Here is a 26735-nt window from a genome sequence, read left to right as displayed (position 1 = left end):
GATAGATAGATAGATAGATAGATAGATAGATAGATAGATAGATAGATAGATAGATAGATAGGGTGAAGAGATGTGAGCCCTAATCACACAGACAGGGTATTCAATGTTGACAAATCAGATTTTCAAAGGGAGCGAGACCATGTTCATGTCATATAAAAGGGGCTTGACTTTATTTCAGATCACCTTCCTTAATCCCGAGTGACCCTGCATATCTGTCAACGGAAGAGAACTGGAAAGGGTTTCTATAGGAGTCAGGATCCGGAGGAATTGGCCTCTAGAGGAATGTGCCATCCTCAAAGCATCACCAAGGAGTCTCTGAGCCTATGCAGAGTGCAGTTCCTGACTTCCCAAAATGATGACACTTAGCCCAAGCCAATATTTGAGTTCAACCACGGGGGCGGGAGGAGACGCCGAGGCTTTTTATTTCCCCCAAAGGCCTCTTGACCCTCAAAAAAGGCCATATTACATACCAGAAGCAGAAACAAGGAGGACTAGAAACATGCTCAGTGCAGCAGCAGTGGACAATGTTGCAGAAAATAAAGGAAACAACTTCCTCAGACAAAATCATACCCTTCTAAATCCCAGATATTGGGATATAACCAAATCTGAACGTTGCTCTCCAAACGCAAGTGGTGACCAAGGTACCTCTGAGCATACAAAGAGTGCATACTTCCATCCTATCCAATTCTGTTCCCAATTGACAAAAGTGCCTCTCAATATTCAAAGAGTACATTTTGAGATCCTTCTCTCTCCTTTGGCCCTTTCCAATGAGAGTGCCTCTGAGCATGCAAAGAGTTCTTTCCCCTCCTCTCCCTTCTCTGATTGAAATACTGCTCAACATCCAAAGAATACATATTCATCTCTTCTCCTTTTCTCTCCTCTCCCCAGCAATGCTGCCTCTGAGCATGGAAAGAGTACCTCTTTATATTATTGTTGCATTTATTATTATTATTATTATTATTATTATTATTATTATTATTGCTCAAAATTGAGACTTGCTTCTTTTCTTTCTCCTTCGCTGAAACTACAGCAAGCTGGATGCAGATCTGGGAATGGCTGCTTGTTGGACTACAACTCCCAGGACTCTGGGACAGGATTCCCGATCTGGGGATTCTGGGCAATGTAATCCCTCGAAAGGGCAAACTTTTCCTAGCTCTTGTGGTCATTTCAATGAAAAGAGAAGTGAACATAAATGTGTACTCTTTACATTCTCAGAGGCAGCATTATTGGAAGGAAGATTGAGGAGCAACACTTTCCGGACAGAGATAGTTGGCCTCAAAGCCATTACATCACCATTAATTACTATTAATCATCATCATTATTATTACTGTTTAATCACCCCAAGGGTCTGAACAGCCCTGAAGGTTAAAACTGGCTTGCAAATCCTTTTGGATGACCCAAGGAAGACTGAAAACCAAACCTATTCCATAAAGAAGTGTATGTGTGTTTGTGTCGTGTGCGTGCAACAACAATCGAGGTTGCACACTCATCGCACAGATGACTTGTGTGAATTGGCCTCAATGACCCTTCTGTTGATTGCATTTGGCCTTCCAAAAACAAATCCATCCCAATAATAATAATAATGATAATAACAATACAGATAGACAGAAGACTTTTCTTCCTCGCTAGTTCTGCCTCCCCAGTACAAGTGATTTTATTTTTCTTCCCCAAAGGGTTGGTGTTGTTATCACAATTTGTTGCCACAATCGACAATCATGGGCTGAAATCCAAAAGGAAATGGGTGTGTTGCAGGGAAATGGAGAGGTGGGAAACAGATATCGAGAGCTCTGATTTGCAACCAGTTTCAATATTTCTGCATCATTGCATGGAAAGGGCCCCCTCTTCCTTTTGTGCAAAGAAACCAAGGAGGTTGCAGGTAAGGTGTAGGTGTGGGGCCTTTCCCTAACCTCTCCCAAAACCTTCTCCCCTTTGAGACAATAGAAAAATGAGATTTTAAAATTATACTCAAGACTCCAAATATAAATCTCAGCCGGATGCTACCCAACCTGCAAGAAAAACCCTCCTGGAGCAACCCAGGGCCAAGGAGATTGCATTTGGATTCATCCCCAAAGATGAGGATGATAGAAAATCCTCTAAAATGGGGATGATGGAAAATCTACCCCCCCCCCATTTACCCCCATTGGTGTGGTTGCCAAAAGGGGTGTCAACACACACACATATTGTGCAAATTTCAAATGCCAAAATCTTCTCCCTTATCCTTTTGTGCCGAATAAAAGCGACTCGCCCGCTGCAATTTTTCATCCAAGCTCGTTTTTTCAGCTGGGGAAAGACTAAGAAATGATATTTTCCCCCACCCCAAAATCAGAATACCCTCCATGACCCTGTCCAATCCCTTCAATAAGTCTATTGACAAATATCCGATTGTTCACAGAGAGCGGCTATGGTTTCCAAAGAAGAAATCCTTGGCAGGAGGCAGGGAAGACAAATCAAAGCCCACAGAGGATGAGTGGTCTGATGCTTTGTTGAAAAGCAACTGTTTCTATTTGTATATTGTATAAAAGCAAAGGGATCAATAAATATAGATATGGCTATTGAAACACACCCAGCCACACACATTTGACCCTCTGGGTCGGATGGACACAGGACAAAGATCCCCAAGCCAGCGACACCTCCAGGACCCAACAACCTCCAAGACACAACTATCCATCCATCGATCTATCAATGCAAGTTGTGCTATTTTGCAATTTTGTCCCCATCTTTCCAGCCCCAGAGGTATTGAGAGGAAGTCAGAAAAAACCTCCAGGACCCAACAATGTCTATCTGTCTATTGTACATGTATATGTTTCTATCCAAATTTTGCTATTTTGTCCCCATCTTTCCAGCCACAGAAGTCTTAAGAGGAAGCCAGCAACACCCCCAGGACCCAACAACCTCCAGTACCCAACAATATCCATCCATCCATCCATCCATCCATCCATTCATCCATCCATCCATCCATTTGTTCATCTATCTGTCCATCTAATCCATCCATCTATCTGAATATATTCCTATGCAAGTTTTGCCATTTTGTCCCCATCTTTCCAGCCCCAGAGGTACCCAGAGCCCTCTGTCAAGTTTGCAAGACCCCCCTGAAACAAATCCAGGCATAGGGATCCTGAAAACTAGTATCTTCCTCCTTACCTTGCCCTCTTCTTTTTAGAAATCATGCTAACAACAACAACCATGATGATAATGTCACCGTCCCAATCAATAGAGAGAAGAAACAGCTTTGTCTCTTACCTTGGATTTGCTGGGTGCCTCCCAGAGGAGATGATTTTTTTCCTCCTCTTCTTTTGCTGCAGTCTTTGCTCTCTCTCTCTCTCTATATATATATATATATTAATATCACATACAAAGCCAACTCTCTAAACCTTTGGAAGGAAGAAACAAGGGGGCCAGATTCTTCTTCTCCTTCTCTCTCTCTCTCTTTTCCTCCTTCCCTTATTTTTTACACCTGTCCCTGCCTTGCCTTGATGGGCATCTTTGTCCGCAACCATCCAAGAGAGACAGTAACCAAGCAAAGACCAGGGACAAAAAAAGACATTGGGGGAAGGATGGCAATTTCTAAGGGGGGAAATTCCCCCCTTCTTTTGCTCAGCAGCTTCTGCACCAGCTGGGTTAAAAAGCAGAAGGAAAAAAGGTGGATGGGGAAGAAAAAAAGAACACCTTTTTTGGGGAGGAAAATGCAGAGGGAGGAGGGGAAAAACCACTGCAAGAAAGAAAGGATGTTCAGCCTGTGCCCAAAGAGAGGAGCACTGATGCTCTTGCTTTGCTAGATTGTTCTTCTTTGCGCAAAAGGGGAGGCAGGGATGGAGGAGCAAGGTTGGAAAAGTGGCCCTTTTTTCTCTTTTTGCCTTTTCTCTCCTGGTGTTAGGGAAGGAGCCACATCTCTACCCAAAGCTGGCTGGCTGGTGTACTGCAGCCTTCCAAAAAGTCTCCAGTTTTTCCAACGGTCGGGTGGAAAAACAGGGCTGGATTTCTCTCCCGGTTGCCGTGCAAGCAAAGGAACTGGATTTGCAAGGCTTGAAAGCCAGCCAGCCATCCCTTCACGGATCCTGCTGCTGGGGCCAAAGTTATCACATATGCACACCCATACACACACAAATGCACAATGAGGACATATGTTTTGCAGAAATTCATAGGGACGGAGCTAAAATGATGGCGTGAGAATGCTTTGTCGTTCAGTGTTGCATGCCATCAAGTCATCTCCGATTTATGGCAACCCAATTTTGCTAGTTGTTTTTATGTCACAACTATTGCCATGGTTGTTATGGGCCTTCTAGTCATTGCCAACTTATAGTGACCCTTGGCTGTGTGTGTATCATGTTGCAATTTGAATTTTGCTAGTTGTTTTGTCACAACTATCACCACAGTTGTTTGTAGGCCTTCAAGTCATCTCCAACTATGGCGACCCTCGGCTGTGTGCAGTGTGATGTTGCAATTTGAATTTTGCTAGTTGTTTTTTATTCCACAACTATCACCATGGTTGTTGTAAGGCCTTCAAGTCATCTCAACTTATGGCGACCCTTGGATGTGGTGCGTGTCATGTTGCAATTTGAATTCTGCTAGTTTGTTTTATGTCACAATTATTGCCATGGTTGTCATGGGCCTTCCAGTTGTCTCCGACTTATGGTGATCCTTGGCTGTGTGCATGCGATGTTTGCAATTTAATTTGGCTTGTCGTTTTACGTCACAAATATTGCCATGGTTGTTGAGGCCTTTGAGCCATTTCTTTACCTATGGTGACCCCATCACAGGGGTTTCTTCTGGCAAGATTCTTCAGAGGGGGTTTTGCCTTGGCCATGCTCTGAGGCTGGAGAGGCATGACTCAACTAAAATTGCATTTGTGGGGATCAGCATTGCGATGCCATCACTGGACTTCTTCTTTCTAGCTACACACCCCAACTTCCCTCCTTTTTAACATTTACTTTTGCTCTCCCCACCCCCAACTTGTTGCTCCCTTGGGGGACTACAAGGCCCATCGTCCCCAACCACAACCGCCCTGTCTGAGGTTCTAGCGCGGAACCTCTTTGGCGATTATCCTTGGCCTTGTTTGGCTCTAGCTTCCATTTGCAGTAACATCTCCAGGTCGGGGATTGGAGAAAAAACTGTTGGCAATGTACATCTGTGTGTAGTGTGTGTGAATGCTGTATAAGCCCTTAAAACGCTTCTGTTGTGTTCTTGCTTTTCTTTAAAATAGCCAAATTTAACCAAAAGATTTGGACAATTGCATTCACCTTGTGCAATTTGAACATGAGATGTTGATTCTAGGTGTTGGACTTATTCCCCCCCCTTTGGTGTGTGTGTGGTGTGTGTGTTGTGGTTTGAGTGTTAGACAGGACTTGGAGACCAGGGTTCAAATCCCGGCTCGGTCATGGAAACCCACTGGGTGGCTCTGGGCAATTCACACTCTCTCAGCCCCAAAAGATGGCAATAGCAAACCTCCCCTGAAGAAGCTTGGCAAGAAAACCCCATGATAAATTCACCTTAGGGTCACCATAAGTCAGAAACAATTTGAAAGCACACAACAATAACAATAACAAGATAGAGACACAGATGGACATTCCTGTATCCTATACAGGGATAAAGACGGGACCAGTGGCATCTTTAGGGTTGGTGCCGGTAACTCATGGTATCGTTCCCCTCCTCAACGAATGCCTCCCATCCCACACCATACAGAATCCTTGGTAATGTTTTTTTGTACTAACACTACTCCTAAATTGTAATTCCCGGATATCACTGAATGTTATGGCAATAGCTGTGACATAAATAACTGGCAAAACTGAAATTACAACGCCATGCACACAGTAGTCTAAATGTATTTACATGGACATCGTTTCATGCGGTTTCATGCGCCTCACAGTTTCTTCCCAAGGACAGATGTTTGGGGAGCAATGGTGTTACCCCCCCCCTACCTTAGGGTGTCCCCTGCTGCAGTTCATACTCCCTGCACCTCACTAGTGATGCCCCTGGGCAGAACATACAGGGAGGAAGGGAGGGAGGGAGAGAGGGATGGACGGACGGATGGACAGATGGATGGATGGACAGATAGGAAGACAGACAGATGGATAAAATTCATGGACAGATAGATAGATGGACGGATGGACAGATGGATGGACAAACAGATAGCTGGATAGACAGAAGAATGGATGGATAAACAAATAAATGGATAGATGGATGGATAAATAGAAAGACAGACGGACTGATGGGTGGACTGATAGAGCTATGGACGGATAAACAGATAGATGTACTTAGTACCTGAATATGCAGTAGCTGAATATGCTGTTCTGTGGTAGCCTGCAGACCTAGGCTACATCTCAAATACTCAGCCACTCTTGGCTCAGACTCTCAGCTGCTATGCCAGCCTTGTTTCTGACCTTATCACCACTGTGACACCTGGCAGATAAGAGGGAATGGTCCTCTCTGTTGTCAACTGTCCACTGTCAGACTGGGGCAAGGTGATGAACTTGCTCTCTCCAAAGACAAGGTTCATGGTCTTTCCTACCCCCAAAGCCACCTGCCCCAGAACCAGAAGCTGTATGACTCCTCCTCCTGTGCATGAATCCAAGCCAAGTGTAGAAACACCGGTGCCAAGCCTTGAAAAGTCATGCAGCAGAAAATGAACGCCGAGAATTATCTTCTTTTCCAAAGTGACCTTTCCTTTCTACCTGACCCCCCCCCTCCACTGCCACCCTGAGAGCTGCATAACTCTATGGACATTTGGAAGAAAAGAGAAGATTTTTAAAAAGAAGGGAGAGTGACAGATGAGGAATGCTCTGCCTTAAGCACATTCATGATTCGTCCCAAGAGATGAAGAGTCCTTCGCTGAGCAACGTCATCTTTAATTTTTCCTTCCCTGCACTAGATTATCTTCTTTACACTTAGTTTTATTCCCTTGGTGTTGGAATAATGACACCAAGACTCATCATTGCCACCATCACCATCTCCATCATTGAATCATAAAAACGTAAGGTTGGAAAGGACCCCAAGGGCTATCAAGAATGCTAGGAAGTCCAGGAGCACAAATATGCATCAGAAATGCCTGATGCCCATCAGAATTGGCCAATGCACCTCAAAAAGGCCATCAGAAGTGCCTGATGTACATTTGGAGCCCACTTGCCCAGCTGTGCATCTTTGCAGTCCACCAACAGGCCTTTGTTGTGTTTCCGCAACCTAGGCACGGGTTCGTAAAGTTACAAAACAAGGTCTTACTCACCTTCTTTGCAACCTAGACTTGGCTGTGTGAGGAATGCTGTAACTGTGGGTCCCTGCATGGCAGTGGGATGGACTACATGACCTTTGTGGCCCCTTCCCTTTCAATACGATTCTATGATTCCCCTAGCATTGGTAAAACAACACAAAAGAATATATGTGGAATCGTGCCTCCAGGGGGCGTCACTCTCCAGATAAATGCACACTTTTTAAAAAGCCCAAATTGCACTTTTGCAAAAACCCAAACTGCAAATTTTAATTTAAAGAAAATAGGTTTGGAGGAAGGGAATGGGTGGATCCCACTTGAAGGACTCTGGAGACTTGGGTAGCAACGCCCAGTCCCTCTGCATTTGCCGATTTCAGCTTTGCATAAATAAATTAGAGGGGAAAGCCGATTAAGGCTGCATCTGCACTGCAGAATTAATCTGGTTTGACACGGCTTGAGCTGCTATGGCTCAATGCTATGGAATTCTGGGAATTGTAGTCTGTTGTGGTACAAGCATTTTCTGAGAGAGAAGGCTTAATGACTCACCAAACTACAGTTCCCAGAATTTCATAGCAATGAGCCATGGAAGTTAAAGTGATGTGAAACTGGATTATTTCTGCTGTGTGGATGCAGCCTAAGCTGAACAGGGTTGAGGGAGGGAAGAAGGAAGCTTTACTACAAATTATCACCTCGTAAGTAGTTACAGGTAATTAGTTACCTGTAATTAGTTAAGAAAGCTGGGCAGCTCCCCGCTTAGATGACTTCTCCATCTATGCTAGTTGGGCAATAGACCCAATGACCTAGAGAGTTGGTGGACATCTTCCCAAAAAGGAAGGACCGAGATGCTAAACTTTGGTCCTCCAGGTATTTTGGACTCCAACTCCCAGAAGCCCCAGCCCACTTGGTCAGCAATCTGGAATTCTGGGAGCTGAAGTCCAAAATACTTGGAGGACCAAGGTTTGGGGATCGCTGCAAGTTTAGCTGGAGGTCTTGCACTGAGGCAAGGGTTGGACTCCATGGTTGGACTCCTTCCAACCTCCACAACAGATTGACTTGTAGGTCTATCATCCACAGAGTCACCATTGTTCATAGTCACCTTTGAAGAACAAAGAGAGAACAAATTGTGCCAAGAAAACCCCACGATCGGTTCGCCTTAGGATTGCCATAAGTCAGAAATGACTTGAAGGTACAATAGCAACAATAACAACAACACATGTGATGTATACCACAAAGCAAGCTTGTTTTCTGCGGCTCCAAAGACAGGTTGGATAGTATGAACAGCAGGCTGGATGGCCCCTTGGGGTCCCTTTCAATTCCAGGATCCTATTCATTTATGGTTAACTTCACATTCTAGAAGCTCCCTCTTGTAGATGGATCACTCTGTTTACAATTAAAGATACCATCAGGTGAGAATGGGCAAAGTGGCAGCTCTTCCACCGCAACGGTTATTTACGAGGGTGGCATAAAGAGAGGTGTGAATGGAAATTATATTTTCCAGGCAGTAACAAGCGACATCCATCAGCCTGTCTAGGAGGAGAATTGGGAGTGCCAACACTCCCTGGTTGGGGGCATTTTTGGGCATCCTAGCCTCCTTCCATGGACCTGGCCCACCAAGTGCCTGGTTCAAGGTCCACTCAGTGTCAGATCCCATCTCTGGCATGGTGACAACATAGGATAGAAATGGAGCACATAAATGAATGACACTGTAGAGTGGAACCTTGGTTTTGGCTGGGGTTTGGTTCCAGAACCAAAATCTGTGGCTGCGCAAGTCAAATCTCAGGGCCTGGCTTCTCTTCTGGAAGCCACAGGAGCAAGGAGGAATCTCAGGTTGAGCAAGTCACACACTCTCAGCCTCAGGGGAAGGCAAGGGCAAACGTCTCTGAACCAATCTTGCCATGAAAACCCCATGATAGGCTCGCCGTAGGGTCACCATAACTCAGTGTGGCACAGTGGAATGGACTGGAGACCAGGGTCCAGTTCTCATCTCATTCATTGGGTGAACCTGGGCAAGTCACACTCTCTTAGCCTCAGAGGATGGCAATGGCAAACCTCCTCTGAACAAACTTTGCCAGGAAACCTCATGATAGGGTTGCACTAAGATTTCTGCATGTCGTGGTTTGAGTGTCAGGCTATGACTCTGGGAGACCAGGGTTCAATTCTCTGGTAAGCCATGGAAACTCACTGGGTGATCTTGGGTGAGTCTCAGCCTCAAGAGCAAACCTCCTCTGAACAAATCTTGCCAGGAAAATCCCATGATAGGTTCACCGTAAGTTGGAAACAATGGCGCACCCAAAAAACAAGCCCACATTTTGACACAAGGAACATATTTCATAGCCAGAGGCGTATCTAAGAGATGTTCCATGAATCCACCCCATGCATCAGTCATCTTGAAAAATCTTTCCTCGCTTTTGTCTGTCTGGCCGCTTGATCGACCATCTCCCACCTCCTTCTTCCTTCCATCACCACTTCTTCTCCTCCGCCACCTCACCCAAGCTGTCAAGTCGGACTCTGTTTGATGGCTGGACGCATTGTTTTGCCTTTCCCCCCTCTCCTCTCTTTTGCAAGACATCTGACGCTTGTCCTTCCCTCGCCACCAGGCAAACCACTCTTAAGTGCTTTTTGCAATTAAGGCTATGGGGTTTTGCAAAAGGAGCTGGGAAGGAAAGAAAAGGGAGATGCGTGAGTCAATCTTGGGTTTTGTCTTTCTTCCAAGATGGACCAAGTCGGACACTTCAATATCTGCAAGAAAATATATCTGCAGAACGCGTCCCCAAAAGGATTCAATTGCTACATTGAATGGGGTTTTCTTGGCAAGATTGGTTCCGAGGAGGTTTGCCATGGCCATCCTTTGGGGCTGAGAGAGTGTGACTTGAGCCCAAAGTCATGGCCAAGCAGGGATTCGAACCCTGGTCTCTAGAGTTGTAGTCCAATACTCAAATTACTATGCCACATCCCCTCTGAAAAAGAACCTTTCCTAGTTTGGTCCCTTGGTTTCTTCTGTGCCCAGTGGGTTTCGTGGCCGAGTTAGGAATTGAATGTAGGGTAGACCTCTCCAAACCAATCTTGCCAAGAGAACCCCATGATAGGCTCACCTTAGGGTCACCGTAAGTTGGAAATGACTTGAACAACAACAACAACAACATTTCCTCGGTAGGTTTCCTGTCAAAGGAAGCAATGCGTAATTGGAGCAATTTTCTCTCCATTGCAAGAAAGTCTTCCAGACTTACCCAGTTTCCAATGCTGATTTGCAATCTGGAACAGATTCGGTGCAAAATTCGCATAGAGGGCTGTTTTGAGCAGAAGGGCAGAAAATGGCAATTCTGGGTGAAACAACCACATGCAAATGTTGTGCAGAATAAGTCGTGAGAGCCAGTGTGTTTTGAGTGATGGACTAACTTTGGGCAAGTCACACTCCCTTGGCTTCAGAGGAAGGCGATGGCAAACCTCCTCAGAACAAATCTTGCTAAGAAAAACCCATAATAGGATTGCCTTTGGGTTGCCATAAGTTGCCATAATAACAACAGCAACAACCAAGTCCCAAACTGCAAACAAGGCTTTGAAAGCACTGGTTTTCAGAGACGTTCTTGCAATGGGAAGAAAATTGCAAAAATGGTTTGTTGCTTCCAGAAGAAACTTAATGAAGAATTACAATCCCTACGGAGAGTAGACATCCTTCTGCACTGAAAAGGCTGTTTTCTCTCGATATGCAGCACACCAATTTGGTGCAGATAGCTTTTCATTGACAGCAAGAAATGATACTACACATCCCAGAATTCCATAGCATTGAGCCATGGCTGATCAAGTGATGTCAAACTGCATTAATTCTGCAGTATAGACACTCAAACCATGATACCAGTCTGGCTCTACTCTCTCTCTTATTCTTAGATGCAAGAAGGGATCCAATGCAATTACATCCCTCGGTTCAGAGGCATTTCATAAGCAGAGCTCTTAGCAGAGGTGGCAACAGTCATGTCCCTCTGCCTTGCAAAAAGGTGGTCAGACCAGAGGACCTCTCCATACCCCTGGGCCCATTTTCCGAGGAGATGGTAACTCTATTCCCCAGCTTTGCTAGCGTGGGTGGCTGGAGGAGAGTGAAGAAAGCATGACGTCCCTAGCCACAGAAGGTGCGATGCCGGCAGATGCTTCAAAAAACACTATCGATCAGCGCCATTCTTTGCCTTTCTGAAAGAGAAACGCAGCTCCCTAGGGCTAGCCGTGGGCTCCAAAGGTGTTGAGAGAATGGAGCTGATGATGCATACATTGAGCAAGGAGGGGAGCTGGAGCAGGTGGGTCTTCTTTGGAAGTCTCAAGTGCCTATAGAAGGGATTGTTTGCTTACTTCGAACCCACGGAAACGGAGAGGAGAAAAAGGAGGATCAAGTGTTTTGAGATAAAGATGAAGAGGCTGCTGTTGGGTGCAGTGCAGGGAGAGAAATCGCAAGGAGGGGGAAATAGGTGCAGGGGAAAATTTGTCTTGCTTTCTTATACGCAGTTGAGTATTGCAAATCCCTCCCAGAGTTCAAGCCAGGAAATGATGTGGCCCTTCCAGTGCGGTTGGATTGCAGCTCCCAAAATCCCTTAAATTGGGTACAACCACTGGGTATTGCAGTCAACTATCTCTGGAGGCCTGCATGAATTCTGCCTCCACCCCAAGATGTACAGTACTGCCTTCAAGGCTTCCCCAGCCTGGCACCTTCTGTATTATTATTATTATTATTATTATTATCATCATCATCATCATCATCATCATCATCCCACCTTCCTTCTGCATAAGGACCTTGTACTAAACCTCCCATCATTCCCAGCATGGTTAAGAGTTCAGAAGGGTTGGGAATTACCACTTCTCTTAGCCAAAGAGTGTGTCTACATGGTAGAAATGATGCAGTTTGACCCTACTTTCACTGCCATGGCTTCTTCCAACAGAATCCAGGGATATGTAGTTTGGTGAGGCAGCAATCTTCTTGGGCAGAGAAGGCAAAGCAAAGATGATTCAATGGAGGTTCTCGAACTTCGGTCAGATCATAAGACATGACTCATTCGGAAAGACAATAATGCTCAGTAGGAAAAGAGGTATACAGAAGAGGGATCTGCATGTATGCAGAAAATACCATACAAAGAGCAGGCTGGGACACAGAAGGAGGAGAAGTGAAGATAGGAGAAGGAATATCAACAATGAAAGGTATGCAGAAGACACCACAATACTACCAGAAAACATAATGGATCTGGAAGGTATATCAACAATGTAAGGTATGCAGACAGCACCATAATACTAGCAGAAAACATCATGGACTTGGAACAACTGCTAAGGAATTCAAAGACATAGCCCTGTTAGTCTGTAGAATCAGTACATAGAGAGATGTTGTAGCACCTTTGAGACTAACTGAAAAAGAAACTGAAACAGTAGACTGAAGTCTACAAAAGGCTTAATGCTGAGCATAAAGAAAACAAAAATAATGACCATGGAAAATCTACGTAAATGCAACCTAGACAATGAGGAAACTGAAATAGGCAAGTATTTCCCATACCTTCGATCAAACATTTATCAGTGAGGGGACTACAGTCGAGAGATCAGAAGATGACCAGGACTGGGGAGGGCAGCTATGGAAGAACTAGAAAAGATCCTAAAGAGTAAAGATATGAGCACCAAGATCAGAATCATTCAAGCCATTGCATTCCCCATTACTGTGTACGGATGCGAGAGCTGGACAGCGAAGAAAGCTGATAAAGGAAAATCCATTTATTTGAGATAAGGTGTTGGAAAACAGTGCTGAGGTTACCATAGACTGCCAAATAGAACAACAAATGGGTCCTTCAACAGATCAAGCCTGAACTCTCCCTGGAAGCCAAGATGATAAAGCTCAGGTTGTTGTACCTAAGCAACATTATGACTCATTGGGAAAGACAATAATGCTAGGAAAAGTGGAGGGATGTTGAAAAATAGGAAGATCCCAGGCTAGACGGACATTATTAAGGAGGCCACAGGGATGAATTTGCAGGACTTGAGCCAAGCAGTGGAGGACAGGGGTCTTGGAGACGTCTCATCTGCAGGATTGCCATGAGTTGGGAGAGCGACGCTTGTTGGATCAATTCAAGCAAAGAAGAGGCAATGGTCCCAAGTTTGCAAGACCTGAGCAGGGTGATGGATGACCAATCCTCTTGGAGATCTCTCATTTGTAAGGTCACCATAAATCGATAGCAAAGGACAAGTGCAACTAAGCGTCTCCAACCCATGGAATACAGTGGGACATTTCTCTTGCCAAGATCCCTCTGCAACCACCTTTTATCAGGCGCCTCTAATCTTCGCTGCCGTCTCTTTTCCTCGTCTCCAATCTGTGCCACCAAGTCACCCCGCTTGGCTTCACCATGGAGATCAAAGGCAACCGGCTCTTTCTCTCTCTGTGTGCTGAGATACCCGACGTTTCATTAGGGACACACGGCTCTCTTCTTCTGACAGCCCCAGCTTTGGAGGCAAAGAGACAGGGGGGCTTGCGGAGAGGCAGGGTGAGATGCCAATTAACAAGATGGAAGCCGCGGGTTCAGCTCAGCTCAATCCGGCATGGAAAGATTTATTTTTTGCCTGGGCCTTTCAAGGTATATAAGCAGGGACGCGATAGGCACTTTGCGGGACCGCTGCTGGACCTTCCTCCAATTTCGAGGAGGCGTTTCCCCCCACACTTTACCTCCCTTCAGAAGATCTTTCCAAACTCCAGGAAAAAAAGGGACCCAAACACTGGCTAAAAGTTAATGCTTTCCAAGTGTCCCAATCTGGCACAGATACTCCCCATTAATCCTCTGCCATCCCACTTTCTCAGCTGCTTTTCAAATGTCCTGGTTTCATTCTCCTCCTCCCACTTTCCCCCTTCATTCTCAGCTTACTTTGGTTGCTGCCAACTGGTTTTTAAGTATAAAAGGTGTTTGAGCTCAATTAACATAGCAGGAGAAAGAGAAGAGAAATGGGTAGAATATGGCCCTTCCCAGTTGGCTCAAGCAAATGCAAACCGCTGCAGCCTCTCCAAGCTTGTCTGTTCTTCATCAGGCTTCTTTACACTTATCTTTATTTATTTATTTATTTATTTATTTATTATGACATTTATACCCCGCTCTTCAGCCCTAATGGTTATCAGAGCGGCTTACAATTATTATTTTAATCAGACGGTTCCCTGCCCTCAGGCTTACAATCTAAAAGACACGACACAAAAGGAGAAGGGAATGGTGGTGGGAAAAGGGATGAGGTCCAGTGGTTCTTCTCTCCCTCTAAAGCCTGGACCAAGGCAGATGGACTAGAGGGAGGGCTCTTCTTCTTCAGGCTACCCTGGTGGAGCTGGGCCAGCCTATTCCCTCCCTCCCAGGCCGAAGGATGACAGTTATGGAGGGAGGGCGCTCTATCTTCAGGCTAGCCCTGGTGGAGCTAACCTGCCTCTCTCTCCCTCAAGATGGAGGATGAAGGGAGGGCTTTTCTTCTTGAATTGGCAGCAATCCGGACATATGTAGTGACATTCTGGAATGAACAGAAACACTCTTGGGATTTTGCTCATGTCTGTCCACATTCTCCCCCAAATTATCATCTGGAGCTTCTACTTTCCATCTTCCACCTTCCACCTTCCATCTTTGAAGAGATCTTCCACATTCCACCTTCGAAGAGACCTTCTACATTCCACTGTCCATCTTCAAAGAGATCTTTCACCTTCCACATTTAGAAGACACCTTCCACCTTTCATCTTTGAAGAGATCTTCCAACTTCCATGTTCAAAGAGATCTTCCATCTGCCAATGCCCTTCTGCCATGCAGGAAGGCACAGAATCCTAGAGTTGGAAGAGACCTCAAGGGCCACTTAGTCCAATGCCTTTCTGCCATGCAGGAAGACACAGAATACGAGGGTTGGAAGGTTTGCCATTGCCTTGTGCTGAGGCTGAGAGAGTGTGGCTTGTCCAAGGGTTCAAGTGGATTTCCATGGCCAAGTGAGGATTCAAACCTTGATCTCCCAGGGTTGTAGTCGAACACACAAACCACTTTACTATGCTGGGTCTACGCTTATGTCCTAAGCACTTCCTTCGATCCAGCTGAGCTCCTTCTTTCTCATCTCTTTGTGAAATAAATGTTTAAAATAGGGGTGATGGGACTTTTCTCCTCTGGCTGACATGAGCTTATAGCAAGACAAGACTACAAGACGGGGCAAAGGGGGGGGGGGTTGCCTTTTGGAAAGAGGCACGCGCTTCTCGCATCCAGGCCGGCTTTAATTGGATCAGCCGTACGGCTGTGCTTTCAAATCCTCTTTCTCCCCGGGGGATTCATTCTGATACAGCGCTGAGCTTTTCCGTTACATGCGGATGCCATGGAGACTGCTGGGGCTTTGACAGAAGGAGAAAAATGCGCAGCCAGCTCTGGAATTGAGAATTTGGGAAGGGAGGAAGGGAACAGAGGTGAAAGAAAAGATCATCCTTTCATCTTCCACCCGGCAAACATTATGTGACATCACAGCAGCACAGCCAATAAGATCTGGGCTAGCATCATGATAGACCTCCTTAACGTTGCACTTTCCAGGTGTGTTGAACTACAGCATCTATTATCTGTAACCAGTGTGGCCATGCTAGCTGGGGATGATAGATGTGCTAATGCAACATAGCTAGGGAAGTATTAGGCTGTAGATGGTAATTTAAGAAGAGGAGGAAGGGGGAAGATGTCTTCATAGATGGACAGTGGAAAGCAGAAAGGCATTGGATTAAGTGGCCTTTGAGATCTCTTCCAACTCTAGGATTCAATGATTTTGTGTCTCCAGCCTTTCTTTGCCGCCCAAGACCAATGCCGCTAAAAGAAAACCTAGCTAAACCAAGGACCAGGAAGAAAAGGCATAGCAAAGGAGATTCTTTGTCAGAGGCTTTGTTAACCGAGGTACATCTTTATAGGCATTCGTCATTTTTTTGACTTAGACACACATCCCTATCGGGATTCATCCACCCCAATTGCTACGGCCGTCCTTCTTCAATTCCTTGCCTGTCGCCCTCGATTATTTCAAACGGCGGCTTCGCTATAGCAACAGAAACGTCTAGGGAACTCAAAGCAATCCCTTCCTTGGTTTGAAAAAAACACACACAAACAGGTTACGGGTTGTGAAAGAATAAGCGCCGGTTATTGCCGTATTGCACATTGTGGGTGTGTGTGCAAGGGCAAAGGCGCTCCGTTCATGCCCAGGAGCACTCTTGGCAACTCATTCCCATGCGACTGGGAGGCTGGAGAGAAGCGAGTTTGGTCTGCGCTTTTAATGAATTTGTGCCTTCATTTAATTAGTTAAATAAATTCAGTTAATTTAGTTTAAATAATTTAATTAATTAGGCACAGCTTCATCCTCTCCTCACTCATTGCTCTTGGAATCGCCTCCCTCTACATTTGCTCCTTCCCTCGCTATTTTAAAATCTGAATTAAAAAGCTGTTTTATAAAACATCAGGAACTTTAACGTTGTTTTATATTGGATTACATGTATTGGTTAATTTGATTCATATTATATTGTATATATATATTTTTGTATCTCACCTAGATCATTTGTTTTACAATGGTACGGCAGAGTTTTATTACTCAGTCCTTCTCTCTGTGTGTTTGTTTGCACACATTTTAAAGGACCCACTGCTTTGGGTTGTTGTGCCTGTAAAACGCCATGTAAATTAATGGTGCCGTATCAATAAACAGTAATATTAATAAATAATAGTCTTCCACTTTTCCACCGGGGGAAAAAAGACACTCAGTAATAAAGCGGAGCTCAGAAACAAAGTGTTACTTAAAGCATGACTGCAAAACAATTAACAACAACAACCCAAAACCTATTTTCAAGTAACCAAACTGTTCGAGAATTGCATGAATCGGAGTGCAGCCGTCATTTGGATGGCTTCCTGACTTTTCCCCTGATGTTAGTTGAAAAATTGCAAACAGAAAATGCACATTTGGGAAAACTGCATACAAAGCAAGATGCAATTTTTGGAGGCATTTTTTTCTTCTTTTGAAAAATTGCACACTGATGCGCAAATTGGATGCAACTGACCTAGAGGAGTAAATGCATGTGAAACTGGCATGGGACCAGCATGCTGCATTATGCCAGGCCTGGACAACAGCAGAAGAGGTGGGGACCATATTTTCACTCTGTGCCTCCCTGAAAGCCACGTCCTCGATCGTGAAGTAACAGGAAGTGATGTCACGTCGCTTCCTGGCCACATCATCGGTCAGGAAGGCTCCTGCCACATTGCTTTATTTAAGCAAAATTTGCACCTGGCATGAAGCCACATGTTGGTCCCATGCTAGTTTCATGTGCATTTACTCCATTGTCAGTTGTATCCAAATTGCAAATCAGTTTGCAATTTTTAGAGATTTAACTCAATGCTTTGGAATTCTGGGGTCTGTAGTTTTGAGAGCTATTTAGCCTTCCTTGTCAAATTCCTCTGTTAAACAGCTCTGTTGAACTGCCAGGAAGGTCTTTCTAATGTGTCTTCTTCTGTAGTTGACATCCATTGCTCCAGGTCCTATTCTCTGGAGCATCAGAAAACAAGCTTGCTCCATCCTCAACATGGAATCCCTTCCAATATTTAAACATGGCAATCATGGCTCCTCTTAACCTTCTCCAGGCAAAACATCCTTAGCTTCCGAAGCCACTCTGCAAGAGGGCTTCGTGGTTTCCAGACCTTCCACCATTTTGGTCACCTTCCTCTGGAGGCCATTTCCTTGGAGAACCAGGTTGCCGAAAGCAATGCTACTGATGGCAGAGCTATATCTCTTCCTCTACTTCCAAGAAAACAAATGTTTTGCAATGGTGCGATTTAAGTTTACGCCATCCTAAGTGGGTTTATGATGGTGTAAATGCCCAACTAGAAGTTTTGGACTTCCAGCTTAGCTCTTCCTCATGGAGAAAGGAGTGTTGTATCTCTAGGTGGGTCCTAGGGGATTAAAGCTGGTAACCCAACACCTCAAATGTACCCATCCTTAGATTTTGGTGGGTTTTTTGGACTATGTAGCAATGTTCCTGAAGAGTTTATTCCTGACGTTTCACCAGCATCTGTGGCTGGCATCTTCAGAAAATGCATTCTTTGAAGATGCCAGCCACAGATGCTGGTGAAACGTCAGGAATAAACTCTTCTAGAACATGGCCACAGAGCCTGAAAAACCCACAAGAAACTATGGATGCTGGCCATGAAAGCCTTCATACCCATCCTTGCTTGAATTCCACACCGTTGTTTTCTCCTTTTGCTTTTCCTGAGCCCTTCTCTCCTTGCCAGGAGCTGTGGTAGTTGTGAGAGAGCCACTATCTGTATCTCCTCTCGGCAACAGCGATTTTCTTCACAGAGAAAACCTCAGATAAGGTTTCCAATCAAAAGCAGGGAAAGGGAGGGAAAAGGGGGAACGCAGAAGAAAGGAGAAAGAAAAGAAAAACCCTCGAGACATTCCGAAGTCGAAACCTGAGTTTGAAAGTTACATGTTCAAAATAAAAAACGTTGCTTGTAATTCATTTCATTATTGCAACAAGAAAGGCATATCAAAGCCCCATTGCTCTTGCAATGCGAGGAGGGAGAGCGTCACCCTCTTTCGCGATGCAACTGCAACATTGTCAGTTACCTTTAGAGCTTCGCCTCACTGTCTTTGGTTTGTTTTGCATCTACACTGTAGAAATAATGCGGTTTAACATCACTTTAAGTGCTGTCACTCCATCCTATGTAATCTTGGGGTCTGTAGTTTCACAAGGTCTTTTGCCAAAGAGTGTGGGTGCCTCACCAAGTGATAAATCCCAGGATTCGGTAAGTCGGAGCCATGGCAGTTAAAGTGGTGTCAAACTGCTTTATTTCTGCAGTGTAGATGCACCTATAACTCACCAGTTTGTCAGATGCATTTGGACATACTTATTTTACAGACATATTTTGCAGACTAAAATGGCTATATCTTTGAATTCTAGGAGATTTATCGTTTCCAAGCTGTACAGTAAACCATATACCTCATCTTGCCTAGGGCCAGTCGGCAGCCCTGACACTAGTGGGATGTCAAATCCACTCAGACCAAACTTTAGAGAGGCAAAAGCTATTGAGAGGTTTGAACTTTGCACCAAAACCTGGAGCAGACCCATTTCCTCCTCCAATGAGCCATGAAGCTACCATTAAATCCATCCTTCCCTGTTCCAAAGGCCATCCACCAATTCGGGACCTGACAAATGTTTCTCTAATGCCATGCCTTTTCCTCCCAGTCTCCAGTCCTCCTCCAGCGGAAGGATCTGTCCCGCACCCCCTGCATCCATCCTTGTTCAAAACCACCCTCCTCCCCCCAACCAACACCATCTCCGCTGGCAAAACAAGAAAGATTGGGATTTTATTGCTGCCAATTAGGATAATGTGCCGTTTCCTCCATGCAATCTGCTTAGCAAAGACAGATCACCCGTGCTGAGCAAGGAGAGGCGGGGAGACAATGGCAAAGCCGTGGGCGCACATGCAAAGAGGTGGGGGAAATCTCCCGCTCTCTCACTCTTTTATTCTCCTTCCGTGTTCCAGCTGCCTTTGCTGTGACCTTTCAGGGAGAGAAGAGCAACCAGGCACAGCCCTCTCATGGCTGGACCCCATCAGTTGTGAGAGACCCGCTATCTATTGCTCTGGCCTTGGAGGGAGAGAAGAGCAGCCAGGAAGCTCCACTACGCCTTGGTCCCATGGCTAGCCACAGGCCCTTCCTCCATGGTCCAATATTGCTCTGAGGGAGACAAGAGCGGCCAGGCACATCACCACCATGCCTTGGTCCCGTGGCTGGCCACATACCCTCCTTCCATGGTCCAACTACCACTGTTCTGTTCTCTGAGGGAGAGAAGAGCAGCAAGGCACAGCTCCATCATGCCTGAGCCCCAATGGCTGCCAACAACCTTTACCTCCATCTTCTAACTACCATTGCTCTGGCTTCAGAAAGAGGAGAAGAGCAGCCATGCACAGCTGTATCATGTCTGGGCTCCAACAGCTGGTGAGAGTCCCTTCTTCCATATTCCAGCTGCCAGTGCTCTGGCCTCAGAGGGAGAGAAGGACAGCCAGGACCAGCACTACCATGCCTTGGTCCTATAACTAGCCATGGTTGAACAGCCATTGCTCTGACCTCAGAGGGAAAGAAGAGCATCTCCACCAGAACAATGGCAGGTGGACCATAAAGGAAGGGTCTGTGGCTAGCCATGAGAGCAAGGCATAGTGGAGCTGTGTCTGGCTGCTCTTCTCCATGGTCACCATCACTCAGGCCTCTGAGGGAGAGAAGAGCAGCCAGACACAGCTCCACCATGCCTTGCTCTCATGGTTAGCCACAGGCCCTTCCTTTATGGTCCACCTGCCATTGTTCTGGCCTCAGAGGGAGAGAAGAACAGCCTCATCATGCCTTGGTCCCATGGCTAGCCACAGACCCTCCTTCTATGGTCCAACTGCCATTGCTATGGCTTCAGAGGGAGAGAAGAACAGCCAAACACAGCTCCACCATACCCTCGTCCTTGTCTAACCACAGGCCTTTCCTCAATGGTCCAACCACCATTGCTCTGGCCTCAGAGGAAGAGAAAAGCATCCAGCATCCGATGGACTGAATCTCTCCCCCACTGCCTTCCCTCTTTCAGATTGTACAAATTAAAAAGGCCCTTGGGAGACTTTTTGGAGAACGGGTGGGTTGTAAATAATCTAAATTTGTTTTTTTTTAAATGTGCTCCCAATACAGATATTTATTTAAAGCTGGGAATATTAAGGCTCATCCTCCTCCCCACGTCTGCAAGGACCTTTAGCATCACAGCAGCACATTTCCAAAGATACAAGACGTGCTCCTCCATGTACGCAGGTAGGCAGGCGACAGGTAAATTGTGTAGGCTGGTGCAATCCAATTCCCTAGAAACCTTGGCTATCATGACTCAGGTGTCCAGGAGTGATACAAGGCCCTTTCACACCATGCGGTTGTAGCACTGTTTTCCACTTTAGCTGCCATGGCAACATCCTATGGAATCCAGGGCTATTGTGGTTTCCCAGGTAGGTGTCATATCACATCTCCTTTCAACGCGACTCTTGCATGAGCCATTGACAGATGCGATTAATACTGCTTTTCAAACACACTCCTTGACAAGCTTGGGAAAGGACTCCAGCTCTCAGAATCCCGCAACCAACATGGCCAGATTTCTGGAAACTGGAGTCTGCTAGATCTCTAGGACTAAGTATTATAAGTATGTTGTGTGCCTTCAAGTCATTTCCAGTTCATAGCCACCCTATCATGATGTTTTCTTGGCAAGATTTGTTTGGAGGTTTGCATTAGCCTTCCTCTGAGATGGAAGAATCTGGACTGATGAGAAGCTTTTGAAATTTGCAGGTGGTTGTTTTGCCCAGAAAAAGCTGTTTCCTGCACAGAAAATGTTGCAACTGGGGACAGTCCTTGCAAAACCTGAATGTGGTCGATTTGCCCTGAAGACAGCATGGAAAAGGCCATTTTTCTGGGCAAAACAACCACAGGTGAATTTTGTGCAGACAAAGCTCTGAATTGCGAATAAGCTTAAACAAAACAGTGTGGTTTTCGAAATCGGTCTCATGGTGAGAGGAATGGCATCATTAGTGTTTAAACCACAACCTCTCCAAGGTGACCTGCCACTACCTGCTATATCCAGAACTGGGAGAGAAAGCCGCAACCTTCCCCTAATGAAAACTAATTGCTAATCATTCCCCTTCGTTGTTTACCCAGGAATGATTTAAGCCTATTTCGGGGTAGCTTGAGCATCTTTAAAACATGTGTTTTTGTGCCAATCTGGGCAGCCTTCCCTCCCTCCTCACCAACACACGCATCCGCTCTGCCGAAATGATCATGTTCTTCGTCGCTCCTGCATTGCTGAGCAAAAAAGAGGGGGACAACGCACGAGGGAGAAGGATGTTTGCTTAATAGGGCTCATCCATAAAAGACGCACAAATCTATGCAATGCACCGGGGAGACTGCGAAGGAGCGCACAAGGATCTCTCCCGTTTTCCAAACCCAAAGCGCAGGCGGCGGCTCATTAGGTTTGTAAAGCAAAGCAAGGCAAATCCAAAGCAACGCCTTCTTCGGAGAGGCCTTGTAGGACTGGCGTTGGGGATTACGAGGGATCTGCGTTCCATTTCTCCCTCTATTTACCTGTTAGAGATTGCCTCAAGGGCCCTGGTGGCTGATAGAGAAATTCTTCAAATAAACAATACCCAAATCACTCTTAGTTCTTTGTATCTATGGCTGCATCTGGACTGCAGAAATGATCCAGTTTGGCCCCACTTGAACTGCCATGGCTAAATGCCATGGAATCCAGGGAACTGTAGTTTGTCGTGGCTTTAGATAGAGGAGGCTAACGGCTTCACAAAACTACAGTTCCTAGGATTCCCTAGCATGGAGCCATGGCAGTTAAAGTGGCGGCAAACAGGATTATTCCTACAGCGTGGATGCAGTCTTAAGATTCCTTTCCTCATCTTTCCAGGACTCCTGTGGCAATGTCCAGTTTGCTCCAAAACATAGACAAAGCAAGAGCCAGCGGATTAAATTGTCGAGGTAGAATTGAAAGGATCCTAGTTTAATGAGTTCAAATCCTCCCACTGGTGCGTCTACACTGTGGAAATAATGCAGTTTGACAGTACCTTAACTGCCATTACAACAGAATCCTGGGATTTGCAGTTTGGTGGGGCTCCAGCACCTGAGGGCAGAGAAGGCCCCAAATCCCAGGATTTCACAGGATGGAGCTGCAGCACTTAGAGTACTATCAAACTGCATTGTTTTTGCAATGAAGATACAACCTTAGGATGATATGCATCTTGACAACCAATGAATTAATCCTTGCAAATTGTAATAAAATGCTGCTCTCCTAGCTGTGCTGGAGATTCGCACCCAGTCCTTTCCTTCTATCTGGAACAGAGCTAAGGATAACTGGAGAAATTGCTCCTCTCGTCTCTTACCTGGAGAAGACCCATGAAAAGTGGAGACTTGTGGCCAGGCCTTAACCAAAACCTGGAAAAAAAGTGGAAAGCTGTTTTAAAAATCTGGTTTTCAGTGGATTTGGTGTACTAAGGCCTGTTACAGACTGCCAAAATAAAGCTGCTTTGGGTCTCTTTGGAGGTATGCTGCTGTTTAAATGATGCATGCACCCTAAGAATCCGGAAGCTGCACCAAAGCTGTGCTCCAGTGCTTAGGAATGGAGTGTGGCTTTGGCGCGACCTCCGGACTCTTAGGACCCAGGCATCATTTAAATAGCATACCTCCAAAGAGACCCAAAGCAGCTTTATTTTGGCAGTCTATAACAGGCCTAAGAGATTATATCTGCCTCTCCCTCGCTCAAGGCTGAAACTTTGCTTTTTCAACAGCTTTCGCGCTTCCCAAATCTGTGCAAATTTTGAGAGAAAAGTAGGTTTTGGAAATGTGTGTTATTTTTTGTTTGAGGGAAAATAGGTTTAGAAACATATGCGCTTCGAGAAAGAAAGGGTTTCGGAAGGCGCATATTTGGGGGAGAAATGTGTTATTTTGAGATAAATGTTTAGCAATGTGTGTTTTCAGAGGGAAAGACTTGGGGAAACGGGTCTATTTTGAGCAGAAGAGCATTTGGAAATACGGGATTGGAGAGGAGACGCTTTAAGATAGGTGAAAATAAATGTTAAGATCCAGTTGTGTGCCTTCAAGTCGTTTCTGGCTTACGGTGCCCCTATGTATGCATTTTTATGAGCAAAGCAACATTGGGAAACATGCACGCTTTGAGAAAAGATGCATCCAGTAATGTGTGCTTAAATCTAGACATGAAACATCAAATTTCAACATTAAACGGGCAAACGTCGGAAAAATCAATCCGTTTCCATTACCATCGGGAAAGGCAGATACATTCCATTTACTCGCTGAAGAGATATTAATTGGTTAATTAAATCATTCGTTTCAATGAAGAATATTTGTGAATAGTTGGATTCCCGATAGAAAATGGGTTTTCCTGAGCATTAGGAAACACCGGTGAGGAGAATCCTGGATGGAGGGAAATCTGCATGGTTTGGGATTTCCTCCGCATGAGAAACATGAATAGGGAAACATGGGTTGAGATCGCAGTCTTGGGGCTTGTTCCCACTATGATTTACTCCGAATTACAGATCAGGTTAAATGTTCATCATCCCCACTTGTCGCCAGTTTTGATCCGATTCTGATCTGATAGAGTTCCATCGCTATATTGAAGAAAAGCTAAGAAACCCTACCCAGGACTAGCTGCATCGGCCGTGTAGCAAAGTACAAGACCATCCAAAATCCACAAAACAGGGCTACCGTTCTTGGGCCAACCCAATGCAAAAAAAATATTACAAAGAAAGCCTGTTAGTGAAGGTTCGCATCCAGGCAAATTGTGCATCAGGCACTTCTAATGTACACGAAACGCTTCAGAGGTGCATCAAGGTCTTGCTCGGCCAAGAACTTTTCAGCATCCCCTCGTAACTCCTTTGTAGACTGAACTACACAGGATTCTTGGTGGTCCAGTTTTGGTGACCATTTTGGTATTGCTCAGCTCCACTCCAGCCTAGTCTTAGCATCCTAGAGTTGGAAGAGACCCCCAAAGGGCATCCAGTCCAATGCCATTCATCCATGTAGGAAGGCATCATCCAGGCACTCCCTGTGACAAATGGCCATCCAGCCTCTGTTTGACAACCTCCAAAGAAGGTTCCAGAACGGAGGGAACCCAACCTTGCCAAGGAGGGTAGTGGTGTCTCCTTCTTTGGAAGTTGTCAAACGGAGACTGGATGACCATCTGGTGGGAGTGCTTGGATTGTGTCTTCCCCCGCGTGGCAAAAGTGGGTTGGACTAGATGACCCTTGGGGTATCTTCCAACTCTATGACTCTAACTGACCATTGGGTTAGACTAGAAGACTTCCGAGGGTCTCTTCCAACTCAGTTGGCTGCTTCTCTCAAGTATAGTCCCTAGATCAAGGGTAGTAATAGTGCCACTCTATTCTGCTTTGGTCAGGCCTCATCTGGAATAATATTGTGTTCAGTTCTGGGCACTACAATTCAAAAATGATGTTGAGAAACTGGAGTGCATCCAAAGGAGGGTGACTAAAATGGTGAAAGGCATGGAAACCATGAAGCCTTATGAGGAACAACTTAGGGAGCTGGGGATATTTAACCTGGAAAAGAGACGGTTACAACATGATATGAAAGCCCTGTTTAAGTATTTGAATGTCATGTTGAAGATGGAGCAAGCTTATTTTCTGCTGCTCCAGAGAATAGAACCCATAACAATGGATGCAAGCTCCAGGAAAAGAGATTCCACTTCAACATTAGGAGGAACTTCCTAAGAGTAAGGGCTGTTCGACAGTGGAACACACTCCTTCCTCGGAGATTTTGGTGGAGTCTCCCTCCTTGGAGGTCTTTAAACAGAGGCTGGATGGCCATCTGTCACAGGGGATGCTTTGATTGAGAGTTCCTGCATGGCAGAATGGGGTTGGACTGGATGGCCCTTGTGGTCTCTTCCAACTCTATGATTCTATGATTTTATCCATCTGTAGATGTCTCAGGCTACCAACACACTGCCAAGTTTGGTCTTCTCAGTCAAGATCTTCCTTTTCTGCTTGGTATTGATGCTTCCCCCCGCTCCGCTGTGGGCTGCTTTGTGGCAGAAAAGGGACACAGGTTGCCTTTTATGCTTTACTGAAGAAGAGACGGACCTTTGCATCAAATGCCCACCATCATCCAGGGTTACCTTTAGTTGAAAGCTTGCATGCTTCTCCTTTTTTCCCCCCTCTGCTTTCTTTGGCTCTCTGCTCCTTCCTCTCAACCACAAAAGCGACATCATGTCCTTTGGTGTTATTTAGGTTGGGTTAAAAATACAAAAAACGGAGATTGCAACTAACCTCCCAACAGGGAAGCTCGAGAAGGGCTTTGATGCAGGTTACGGGTTCAAAATACAGGCAGGCCACCTTGCAGGGGGTGACGAGAATCCGCCTTGTTTCGGGGAAAATGGGGACAAGCACTGAAGGCATGAAAATAGGGCTATAGCTATTTTCTGCATCCTGGCTCCGTTTGTTCATTCCCTTGGCTTCTCTTCCTCATCTCCTCCTTTAAAACTTGGCCAAGAAATCTTTTCACCAATTTTTTTCCACCCAATTTTAACGCACACCTTTATGATTGAAGCGAGACCCCGGGAGAGCAAGCCTTGTTCGGAAAGTTGAAGGAATGGGTAATTTTTTTCTTCTTCTCGAGGTGCTCTGTGTCAGGAAGAAAAAGAAGGGAGGGAAAGGAAAGCATGCAGACAGGCTTTTGGCACCGGTTCTAAGGAAAAGGAGAGAGAGGGATGAATTTGGAGGAGAATGGAGAAAAAGTGGAGATGGTATTCTGCTTGCAATGTATGGTTTTGTAGACAGCCATCAATCTATGCAGAATTGCATTGAGTAATTCTGCAATATCTGTATTCACCCAGAGGCTGCTGCAATGGTACAAGGTAGCTTTGTGCAATGGTGAAGTGACAATGCTGTAAGGTATCTTTGTGCAATGGTGAAGTGACAATGCTACAGTGGCAATGCTGCAAGGCACCTTAGTGCAACGGTGAAGTGAC

At 45.5% G+C, this 26735-nt stretch overlaps 1 protein-coding gene across 4 annotated transcripts in view; it reads right to left on the bottom strand.

The window, feature by feature from the left end:
- The window catches only part of SEMA6B (semaphorin 6B), a 133418-nt gene that overhangs the window by 82921 nt on the left and 23762 nt on the right, over positions 1-26735 (bottom strand). Inside the window, exon 1 of one of the 4 annotated variants that reach the window (XM_042479531.1) lies at positions 23119-23137. The exons of 1 other annotated variant lie outside the window; for it this stretch is intronic. The gene's annotated coding sequence lies outside the window, so the exon portion shown is untranslated. Of the gene's footprint in view, positions 1-3141; positions 3163-3240; positions 3842-23118; positions 23138-26735 lie in introns of those variants that run through there. 2 more of the 4 variants (XM_042479525.1, XM_042479532.1) reach the window with 2 other exon arrangements.

This window comes from Sceloporus undulatus, chromosome 7 (genome assembly GCF_019175285.1).
Source record: "Sceloporus undulatus isolate JIND9_A2432 ecotype Alabama chromosome 7, SceUnd_v1.1, whole genome shotgun sequence".
NCBI classification, from domain to species: domain Eukaryota; kingdom Metazoa; phylum Chordata; class Lepidosauria; order Squamata; family Phrynosomatidae; genus Sceloporus; species Sceloporus undulatus.
The sequence above is the reverse complement of the archived record's forward strand: the minus strand, read 5'-3'. Positions and strand labels throughout refer to the sequence as shown.